This window comes from Eurosta solidaginis, chromosome 3 (genome assembly GCF_040869045.1).
Source record: "Eurosta solidaginis isolate ZX-2024a chromosome 3, ASM4086904v1, whole genome shotgun sequence".
Classification (NCBI taxonomy): Eukaryota; Metazoa; Arthropoda; class Insecta; order Diptera; family Tephritidae; genus Eurosta; species Eurosta solidaginis.
Window position 1 is genome coordinate 210,130,469 of NC_090321.1, and position 12,179 is coordinate 210,142,647.

Consider the following 12,179-nt stretch of genomic DNA (forward strand, 5'->3'; position numbering starts at 1 on the left):
GTCAAGCAATGACTGACTCGGCAAAAGCTTAAAAGAGTCGCGTACAATAATTTACTTAACTGGCGCTTAACCGCTTAAACGGTTATGGCCGCCCAGCAGCTAACTGGCGCCAATTGGTCACACCAAGGTAATTTAAATCGTTTTTCCCCTCGTCCTCCCAGCGAAGTGGGGCCCGCCCTCTTTCTCTGCTTCCATAGGCGGGTTCTGATAAGGGCGCCCGACCATCTCGGGAACGATTAATATGACCACATTAAACCTTCTAGACCATAACGCCCCCCACCATCTAGTTCCATGACGAACTTGGGGTAGCCAAAGCCTCCCCTGCTAAATATGTGTATGATACATTCATATTGTAGCAGGATTCCTCTCGCGTAGGTGAAGTTGACAACTGGGTTGCGGAAGCTTTAAAGCCATAAAGCTTTGTATACCGCTTATCAACCCTTGAATCCCGCATAAAGCTCCTACAGCTCATCGTTATATATTCTTCGGTACGCGCCATCGCCAACGCGCAAAGTTCCATAAATCTTTCGAAGAACTTTTCTCTCGAACACTCCCAGAGACTTTACTTTCCGATTGCCTTCTTAGTCCAAAGTAGCGCGAGAGTAACTCTTTGCTGTATTTCAGAGCTGATGTTGTTGTTTGTGTTAAGGCGGGTTCCCAACTAAACGAAGTATATAACTATTTCTAAATTATGGCTGCAACAGTAGCGGGGCTGGCAGGGCGCAAATGCGCTGACTCTTTGCTCTTTTTGATAGAGTTTTTCAGTTTGGTCGGTAAAATAAACTTCTGGTAACACTTCGGACTTATTCAGTCTAAGTGTGGTCCTCATTGACCGGCCAGTTCAACCTAACCTAACCTTGCTTGATGATAGCAAGAACTTCGTTTTGACTTCATGCACCATAAAACCCATATTTTCCACTTCTTCAAGTTTGAAGTAAGCAGAACATGCTGCGCGAATGCTCAGGCCGAAGTTATCAATGTCGTCAGAATACGTCAGTAATTGCACGCTTTTAAGAAGATTATTCCAGAGAGATTAAGTTCTTCAGCTTGTATTATTTTTTTCAGCATCAGATTAAAGAAATCCCACGATATGGGTCATCTTATCTGAAACCTCCTTTAGTTTCAGACGGCTCGAAGAGGTCCTTTGCAATTCTTCCCGAGATGATAATGTAGCTCATTTTTTCGTATAAGTTTTGCGGAAAACCCTAATTCAGACATATAGGCAGCTCCTTTTCGTGCTGTTGAAGGCGGCTTTAAAAGCGATGAAAACATGATGTGTGTCAATTCTTTTTTCGCGGTTTTTTTTCTAAGATTTGGCGAATATTGAAAATCTGGTCTATGGTAGATTTACCAGATACGAAGCCGCACTGATAAGGTTCAACCAGCCAATTCACGATGGGCCTCAATCTTTCGCACAATACGTTTCACAGGACATTACATTCGATACTCTGAGACTGATTCCGCGATAGCTGGCACAGTTTGCAGGATCCCCTTCCTTGAGAACTGTGTAGAGAATACTTCGACTCCAATTATCGGGCATGCACACGTTCGACCATATTTTGCATAGAAGCTGATTTTTAATTTTATTATCGCCATTCTTTCCTCATCATAGTCGGGTGAGGGAACATTTGTTCCATCATCATCGATTACAGGCTCTCTTCCCTGGCCTTTCTCCATTTAAGAGCACATAGAAGTGTTCCCTCCATAATATAAGCACCCTCTGGACATCGGTTTCCAGGTCGACGTTTTCGCTATTAGAGGAGTTTGTACCGGACTTAAAATCGTCCGTCTCTCACCGGAGCTTTTATACACACTTCTTGCTGCGTTCGATTTTAACATAGCCCTGTAGACAGCCTCCTTTCTTTCGCTTGCAACGTGGAATTTTTCATCGTACCAGTTGTACGGTAGTAAGTGCTAAGAGATATGCCCACACTGCTCCTGTATTCCATCGGATTAGCTTGTGTTCTCAGAGAGCAAGTGTGAGAGTAGCGATTCGAAATCATTAGCAGTCTGTTGCGATTGCAGCCTTTCGACGTCTAGCTTTCCTTGTAATTTTTGTTTTTTGCTTTTAGCTAAGCAAAAGTGGGCACGTATTTTGGCTGCGACGAGATACTGATCCGAGCCGATGTTAGGTCGTTGAAACGTGGGCACATCTAAAACATGGGAAGCATGCCGTCTATCACAACGTGCATATCTGATTGCGTCTATTTCGATGGTAGGACAGCCATTTAGCTTGATGCATGCATTCACCTCCTGCTGAATATGACTATGTTTCGAACACCGGCGAAGTTGATCAGCCTCAGTACATCAGGAGAGGTTTCATTGTGGAGGCTGCACTTTCCGACCGTGGGGCCAAAATCACGTTTTTAGCCCACCCTAGCGTTACAATCGCCAATGTGGTGGCAGCGCTCGTATTTGCGTTCTAAACGTTCATAGAATGAGTCTTTCACCTCATCGTTATTTTCCTCCGTCGCTGCATGGAATATTAAAAAATTTAGATTAATGTGGAGAGCGACGAAATGGTCTTCCACATGCGTGGATGATAGTCACGAAGTCTCACTCCAACCACGAATCCAACGCCGAACCTGCCCTTATTTGCATGGCTACTCCAGTAAATGTCACAACTTTTGACTGTCTTTTTTCCTCAATTCGTTCATCGCATCTCTTGGATGGCTGCGGAGGACATAAAGTGGCCTGACATCTGCATCAATCCCATTAAGGGAACAGACATTCCAGAAGTCTTTTAAGCGTTTGCATCGGTCGCCATCTGTAAAGGGTTATCTTTTTATCCGAGTCTTGTATAGTATTTTCAGTGGAGTGTGGTTTTAAATGGTTGGTCCCGATCGCAGCGCCGAGTCCGCTCATGTTGGTATAGTTAGCCGCTTGATCCAATGTGAGGTGAATGGAGGTCAGGAGCTTTCTCCATTTGCGTGGACACCCGGTTCCGCCCTCCAACTAACTTTGAATACAGCCCATGTGTCTTCAGCTATGTACTTTGTTTCATATTTATTTTGCAATACATAATTTCGAAAATTTACGCTACCGTTGAAGCAACTGCAAAGTTTATTTTTAATTTCATAGCATATTTAATTGAACTTAAATTGCTGCTGCCGAAATTGTTGCTATGGCACACTTTTATGCGATATTTTTAAGCTTTTGCAAATTTGTATTTCAGATTCCTTTATGTATGCCTATTCATATGTTTGTATGTATGTATATACATATGTATATATAAGTGTATATATCAATATCGAAAAAGATGTGCCTCTGTATAAAATAGTTTGGATTATTTTTCACAAATTTATTGGCTTCTGGTCTCATAATATCTCGGCTCATTTCGCCATTTCTGTTTTCATGATTTGTAGTAATTTCAAGAAATTTTCCATATTACGTCGGTTGCTATTCGTATTGCGATGTGTATACTTACATATTTCGTAAAAGTTTTCGCTTCTGTTTTATTTGTTGTTATTTTATATTGCTTCAGCGATAAACTGTGCTCTTTATAATTCGTATGTTTTTGTTGTTGGAAATATAACAGCGTTCACACATATATATGCTTGTATAGAATTTCAAGCCCACTGAAATCTCGAGCAGGCGCATCATCCACTGGCAAATTCGTACTCTTACTAACACATACTCATCTACACACGCAGATACAAAACGCATACAAATGCACGCTCGTACTCATACAGGCATACATTAATGGAAATTGAGAGCGAAACATTGAATTCGCCGCGCGCCTTTTTTGTTAAGCACCACTACGTAAGCAGTTCTTTGGCGCATTGATTTGCATTTGTATTAGTGAGTTTTTTGTGTAATTGTGTGAGTGCATACGACTGTGAGTTTGGGGCTAAAAAGAGGCGCATTGCTCAGCCTGAGTGTTTTTCGAATGTTAAACCGTATTTCCACTGATAATCGTTGAGTGCCACGTTCGCTTAGCCGAAGTTCAGGAAAGTGGTTGAAAGCAGGAGCAAAAGCAATAAAATTGAAATTTGAAACATGAAAATTTTAGCATTAATTTTAATTATTCGAAATATGGAAGGACGCAGGTCAAGGTTGAGAATCACGCAGTTTTTGATTTAAACAAATTTATTTGTGATTTGATTATTAGCCCAAATCAAAGATACTTTTTACACCTTTCATGAATGTATATTGAGGAGTTTGGTCCGAGTATCAAAATTTTAAGTCCTTAAAGAAGAGAGATAGATCCATCAATAAGTAAACCGAAATGAATAGGATGACGTACGATGTGAGTCTGTTTGAACGCAAGCTCGTCAATTTATAGATATCTTGATGAAATTTGGTGAGTGCGTTTACTTTGGTATTCGATTACACATTTGTTGGAGCCGATGGGATCAGACCCAGGGCCGCCGAGAGAAAATCCGGGCCCGGGGGCAAAAAAAATACGGGCCCCAATACTAAAATGAACATATTCTCAAAATCAAAATTACCATCTTTTACATATTTATATGCATTTGTACATATATGTATATTTAAGCGTATACATGCATACATGTATATTATATTCAATGAATATATAGGTACGAACTTTAATTTATCTACACATTCATACAGAACAACATATGAGTAAATATGTTTACATAGAAATATACATATTCTTCATAAAATACTAATATATTTGTAGAATATAAATTATTATATTGATTGCGAGAAATATTACACTCTAAAAATCGGTGAGGTGTGAAAACTAATGAAAAAAGAAGTACAGTTTATTACTAATAGAGTTTCATTTAAATATTGCATTAATTGTATGAAATAAATTTCTTTAAATCGCTGTTTACATACATACATAAGTACATGTATATCACTGCATAAGACTTTGCATCATACCGAATTTTTCTGCTGCAACAGAAAACAAATTCAACTTTATAAAATTTGTTGAAATTTAAAATGATTGCTATCTACGAAATGTGATTAAAGGTGTGGTTTGTTTATTTTCTATAAGCAAAAACTTGGATAGCATTTTGAGATTCCCGGGCCCCTCCAAAGCCCTGGCCCGGGGGTAATGACCCCCTCAGCCCCCCCCCCTCTATCGGGCCTGATCAGACCACTACAGCATATATTCCTTGGTGAAATCTCTATCCTCATCATACCTCACCACTTAGCCGATCATGCTCGATAGCTTCGCTAGGCTGATCGCGCCTCACTGGAGAGGCGAGAAGCCTCTGTTCATCTTCAGGCGAGATTTCGGATTGAGATTCCATCGGAAATTCTTCCTGTGAAATCTCTACATCATGATTATTCGGCCCGGTATGCTCGTGGCGACAGCTGATGCGGCTTGCACCCAAATATCGAGTCTTTTGGAGCTGTTCAGCTAAAGTTTATTATTTGAATTTGAATTTAAACTCATAAATGTACCCACGAGTATAGGGGGAAATAGGTCATCTGCGACATAGCCCACAATATCCCAACAGGACTAATTGCAATCAGAGGGCATCTGGGGTCTAGAGGCCGCCGTAATAAGACACAATTACGTAGTGCCATTCATTTTATGAACGCGGTTAAGATAACACTCGGAATCAAGTTGTCCTATCTAAATCCACCATATTCGATAGAAGAGTAAGTTTTCGTCACATATGTTTAGTGTTGGGCTACAGAATAGCCCGTGCTCGCTGAGAAACTTGGGCTTAAAGAGGAAAGGGGTACCAATGTGGGATGGGAGTAGAAGAGAAATCAGTCGATAGGGGCGAGGAAAAGCTCGCCGCCCGAAGCGTTAACAGGTGTCACCACGAAACATCCTGTCAAAGACACCCGAAAGAAGCATCTTTGATTTGAATGCCGAATCAAATCGCAAATAAAAACGCTTTTGATTTAAAAAAAGGCGATATAACTTCAATTTTTTATCAGCTTTAAAGAGACTTAAAAAATAGGTTAAATACTTCGATGTCTCCTGCTATTGATTTATGATTGGATTGGGCACGATAGGAGGCTGTATAAAGGTTTTTTAGATGCGGTGCCTATTAAAAATTTTCAACGTCTTCAGTAATGTTCTTGAGGTTGGTCGGAGTCTATGTGGAAACTGATGCTGGAGGATTACCAGTAGGAAGTTGTATATTAGTTAGATCACTAGAACGTGGCGAATTTATATAATTTATGCTGCTTCTTCGTAGCGATTGGCCGATGTTTGTACATTAGTTTTGGGCGTAGCTGGAGCTTGGATTATTCGGCTGTTGAGGTAAATTTTTATACTCAGTTGAGCAGAGCTCACAGAGTATATTAAGTTTGATTGGATAACGGTTGGTTGTACATATATAAAGGAATCGAGATAGATATAGACTTCCATATATCAAAATAATCAGGATCGAAAAAAAATTTGATTGAGCCATGTCCGTCCGTCCGTCCGTCCGTCCGTCCGTCCGCCCGTTAACACGATAACTTGAGTAAATTTTGAGGTATCTTGATGAAATTTGGTATGTAGGTTCCTGAGCACTCATCTCAGATCGCTATTTAAAATGAAGGATATCGGACTATAACCACGCCCACTTTTTCGATATCGAAAATTTCGAAAAACCGAAAAAGTGCGATAACTCATTACAAAAGACAGATAAAGCGACGACACTTAGTAGATGGGTTGACGTTATGACGCAGAATAGAAAATTAGTAAGATTTTGGACAATAGGCGTGGCACCGCCCACTTTTACAAGAAGGTAATTTAAAAGTTTTGCAAGCTGTAATTTGGCAGTCGTTGAAGATATCATGATGAAATTTTGCAGGAACGTTACTACTATTACTTTATATGTGCTAAATAAAAATTAGCAAAATTGGATGAAGAACACGCCCACTTTTAAAAAAAAAATTTTTTTAAATTCAAATTTTAACAAAAAATTTAATATCTTTACTGTATATAAGTAAATTAAGTCAAAATTCAACTCCAGTAATGATATGATGCAACCAAATACAAAAATAAAAGAAAATTTCAAAATGGGCGTGGCTTCGCCCATTTTCATTTAGTTTGTCTAGAATACTTTTATTGCCATAAGTCGAACAAAAATTTACCAATCCTTCTCAAATTTGGTAGGAGCATAGACTCTATGACGGTAACTGTTCTCTGTGAAAATGGGTGAAATCGGTGGAAGCCACGCCCAGTTTTTATACACAGTCCACCGTCTGTCCTTCCGCTCGGCCATTAACACAATAACTTGAGCAAAATCCGATATATCTTTACTAAACTTAGCCCACGTACTTACCTGAGCTCACTTTTTCTTGGTATAAAAAATGGGCGAAATCTGACCATAACCACGCCCACTTTATCGATATCGAAAATTACGAAAAATGAAAAAAATGCCATAATTCTATACCAAATACGAAAAAAGGGATGAAACATGGTAACTGGATTGGTTTATTGACGCAAAATATAACTTTGGAAAAAACTTTGTAAAATGGGTGTGACACCTACCATATTAAGTAGAAGAAAATGAAAAAGTTCTACAGGGCGAAATCAACAGCCCTTGGAATGTTGGCAGGAATACTGTTAGTGGTATTGCATATATAAATAAATTAGCAGTACCCGACAGATGATTTTCTGGATCACCTGGTCCACATTTTGGTCGATATCGCGAGAACGCCTTCACATATACATCTAAGGGCCACTCGCTTTTAAAACCCTCATTAATACCTTTAATTTGATATCCATATCGTACAAAAACATACCAGAGTCACCCCTGTCCCACCCTAATGGCGATATCTCGAAAAGGCGTCCACCTATAGACCTAATGCCCACTACCTCTTAAAATGCTCAGTAACACCTTTCGTTTGATACCCATATCGTACAAACATTCTAGAGTCACCCCTGGCCCACCCAAATGGCGATATCTCGAAAAGGCGTCCACCTATAGACCTAGTGTCCACTCCCTCTTAAAATGCTCAGTAACACCTTTCGTTTGATACCCATATCGTACAAACATTCTAGAGTCACACCTGGCCCACTCCTAATGGCGATATTTCGAAAAGGCGTCCACCTATAGAACTAAGGATTACTCCCTTTTAAAATACTCATTACCACCTTTCATTTGATACCCATATCGTACAAACACATTCTAAAGTCACCCTGGCCCACTCTAATGGCGATATCTCGAAAAGGCGTCCACCTATAGACCTAATGTCCACTCCCTCTTAAAATGCTCAGTAACACCTTTCGTTTGATACCCATATCGTACAAACATTCTAGAGTCACCCCTGTCCCACCCTAATGGCGATATCTCGAAAAGGCGTCCACCTATAGACCTAATGTCCACTCCCTCTTAAAATACTCAGTAACACCTTTCGTTTGATACCCATATCGTACAAACATTCTAGAGTCACCCCTGTCCCACCCTAATGGCGATATCTCGAAAAGGCGTCCACCTATAGACCTAATGTCCACTCCCTCTTAAAATACTCAGTAACACCTTTCGTTTGATACCGATATCGTACAAACATTCTAGAGTCACCCCTGTCCCACCCTAATGGCGACATCTCGAAAAGGCGTCCACCTATAGACCTAATGACCACTCCCTCTTAAAATGCTCAGTAACACCTTTCGTTTGATACCCATATCGTACAAACATTCTAGAGTCACACCTGGCCCACCCTAATGGCGATATCTCGAAAAGGCGTCCACCTATAGAACTAAGGATTACTCCCTTTTAAAATACTCAGTAACACCTTTCGTTTGATACCCATATCGTACAAACATTCTAGAGTCACCCCTGGCCCACCCTAATGGCGATATCTCGAAAAGGCGTCCACCTATAGACCTAGTGCCCACTCCCTCTTAAAATGCTCAGTAACACCTTTCGTTTGATACCCATATCGTACAAACATTCTAGAGTCACCCTTGGTCCACCTTTATGGCGATATCTCGAAAAGGCGTCCACCTATAGAACCAAGGATTACTCCCTTTTAAAATACTCATTACCACCTTTCATTTGATACCCATATCGTACAAACATTCTAGAGTCACCCTTGGTCCACCTTTATGGCGATATCTCGAAAAGGCGTCCACCTATAGAACTAAGGATTACTCCCTTTTAAAATACTCCTTACCACCTTTCATTTGATACCCATATCGTACAAACACATTCTAGAGTCACCCCTGGCCCACCCTAATGGCGATATCTCGAAAAGGCGTCCACCTATAGACCTAATGCCCACTCCCTCTTAAAATGCTCAGTAACACCTTTCGTTTGATACCCATATCGTACAAACATTCTAGAGTCACCCTTGGTCCACCTTTATGGCGATATCTCGAAAAGGCGTCCACCTATAGAACTAAGGATTACTCCCTTTTAAAATACTCCTTACCACCTTTCATTTGATACCCATATCGTACAAACACATTCTAGAGTCACCCCTGGCCCACCCTAATGGCGATATCTCGAAAAGGCGTCCACCTATAGACCTAATGCCAACTCCCTCTTAAAATGCTCAGTAACACCTTTCGTTTGATACCCATATCGTACAAACATTCTAGAGTCACCCCTGGCCCACCCTAATGGCGATATCTCGAAAGGGCGTCCACCTATAGACCTAATGCCCACTCCCTCTTAAAATGCTCAGTAACACCTTTCGTTTGATACCCATATCGTACAAACACATTCTAGAGTCACCCCTGGCCCACCCTAATGGCGACATTTCGAAAAGGCGTCCACCTATAGACCTAATTCCCACTCCCTCTTAAAACGCTCAGTAACACCTTTCATTTGATTCCCATATCGTACAACTAGAGACACCCCTGGTCCACCTTTATGGCGATATCTCGAAACGGCGTCCACCTAGGGAACTAAGGATCACTTTATAGAACTAAGGATTGCTCCCTTTTAAAATACTCATTACCACCTTTCATTTGATACCCATATCGTACAAACACATTCCAGAGTCACCCCTGGCCCACCCTAATGGCGATATCTCGAAAAGGCGTCCACCTATGGACCTAATGCCCACTCCCTCTTAAAATGCTCAGTAACACCTTTCGTTTGATACCCATATCGTACAATCACATTATAGAGTCACCCCTGGCCCACCCTAATGGCGACATTTCGAAAAGGCGTCCACCTATAGACCTAATGCCCACTCCCTCTTAAAACGCTCAGTAACACCTTTCATTTGATTCCCATATCGTACAACTAGAGACACCCCTGGTCCACCTTTATGGCGATATCTCGAAACGGCGTCCACCTAGGGAACTAAGGATCACTCCTTTTCAAAATACTCATTAACAGCTTTCATTTGATACCCATATCATACAAACATATTCTAGAGTCACCCCTGGTCCACCTTTATGGGGATTTCTCGAAAAAGCGTTCACCTATAGAACTAAAGCCCATTCCCTTTTAAAATACTCATTATCACCTTTCATTTGATACCCATATCGTACAAACACATTCTAGAGTCAGCCCTGGTCCACCTTTATGGCGATATCCCTAAATGGCGTCCATCCATAGAACTATGGCCTACTCTCTCTTAAAACACTCTTTAATACCTTCCATTTGATACACATGTCATACAACCACATTCTAGGGTTACCCTAGGTTCATTTTCCTACATGGTGATTTTCCTTATTTTGTCTCTTAATCTCTCAGCTGAGTATGTAATGTTCGGTTACACCCGAACTTAGCCTTCCTTACTTGTTTTATTTAGCCTTCTAGGAGGCATCACCCTACATCTTTCTATATTGGTCATTATTTTCGAATCTGAGACACAGGCTAGGTGCCCTCATTCCAAGGAGTCGTGGTAGATCTTCTTTAAGGGCCCGAACAAATGTGTCTAAGGATTTATAATCTAGGTCCTACAAAACTTTATTAAAATAAGGACACATTCGGTCCATGTGAGGTAGGTATTTATTAATCGGCCAGTCAACCTAACCAATGCCCAATTAATAATAACGATTTAAAAATGTGTTGAAGATTTCGAAGAAAGCTTTTTTTATTCCTGAAGACTCTCGTTTTTTGTACAAAGTTTCGTTCGAAAGCACCCTTGGTGCAAATTAGCTCTTTGGTGACTTCAGAAATATTCTTTGAACTGTAAAATAAATGTTTATTCTTCAAAAATTATACCTTTTTATCCACTGTGCCCCTTCGGCTCGTTAAGCTGCAGTTAAGCGGCAGTTACCCACGAACGTACGTAGAAACAAGTAAGGAAGGCTAAGTTCGGGTGTAACCGAACATTACATACTCAGCTGAGAGATTAAGAGACAAAATAAGGAAAATCACCATGTAGGAAAATGAACCTAGGGTAACCCTAGAATGTGGTTGTATGACATGTGTATCAAATGGAAGGTATTAAAGAGTGTTTTAAGAGAGAGTAGGCCATAGTTCTATGGATGGACGCCATTTAGGGATATCGCCATAAAGGTGGACCAGGGCTGACTCTAGAATGTGTTTGTACGATATGGGTATCAAATGAAAGGTGATAATGAGTATTTTAAAAGGGAATGGGCTTTAGTTCTATAGGTGAACGCTTTTTCGAGAAATCCCCATAAAGGTGGACCAGGGGTGACTCTAGAATATGTTTGTATGATATGGGTATCAAATGAAAGCTGTTAATGAGTATTTTGAAAAGGAGTGATCCTTAGTTCCCTAGGTGGACGCCGTTTCGAGATATCGCCATAAAGGTGGACCAGGGGTGTCTCTAGTTGTACGATATGGGAATCAAATGAAAGGTGTTACTGAGCGTTTTAAGAGGGAGTGGGCATTAGGTCTATAGGTGGACGCCTTTTCGAAATGTCGCCATTAGGGTGGGCCAGGGGTGACTCTATAATGTGTTTGTACGATATGGGTATCAAACGAAAGGTGTTACTGAGCATTTTAAGAGGGAGTGGGCATTAGGTCCATAGGTGGACGCCTTTTCGAGATATCGCCATTAGGGTGGGCCAGGGGTGACTCTGGAATGTGTTTGTACGATATGGGTATCAAATGAAAGGTGGTAATGAGTATTTTAAAAGGGAGCAATCCTTAGTTCTATAAAGTGATCCTTAGTTCCCTAGGTGGACGCCGTTTCGAGATATCGCCATAAAGGTGGACCAGGGGTGTCTCTAGTTGTACGATATGGGAATCAAATGAAAGGTGTTACTGAGCGTTTTAAGAGGGAGTGGGAATTAGGTCTATAGGTGGACGCCTTTTCGAAATGTCGCCATTAGGGTGGGCCAGGGGTGACTCTAGAATGTGTTTGTACGATATGGG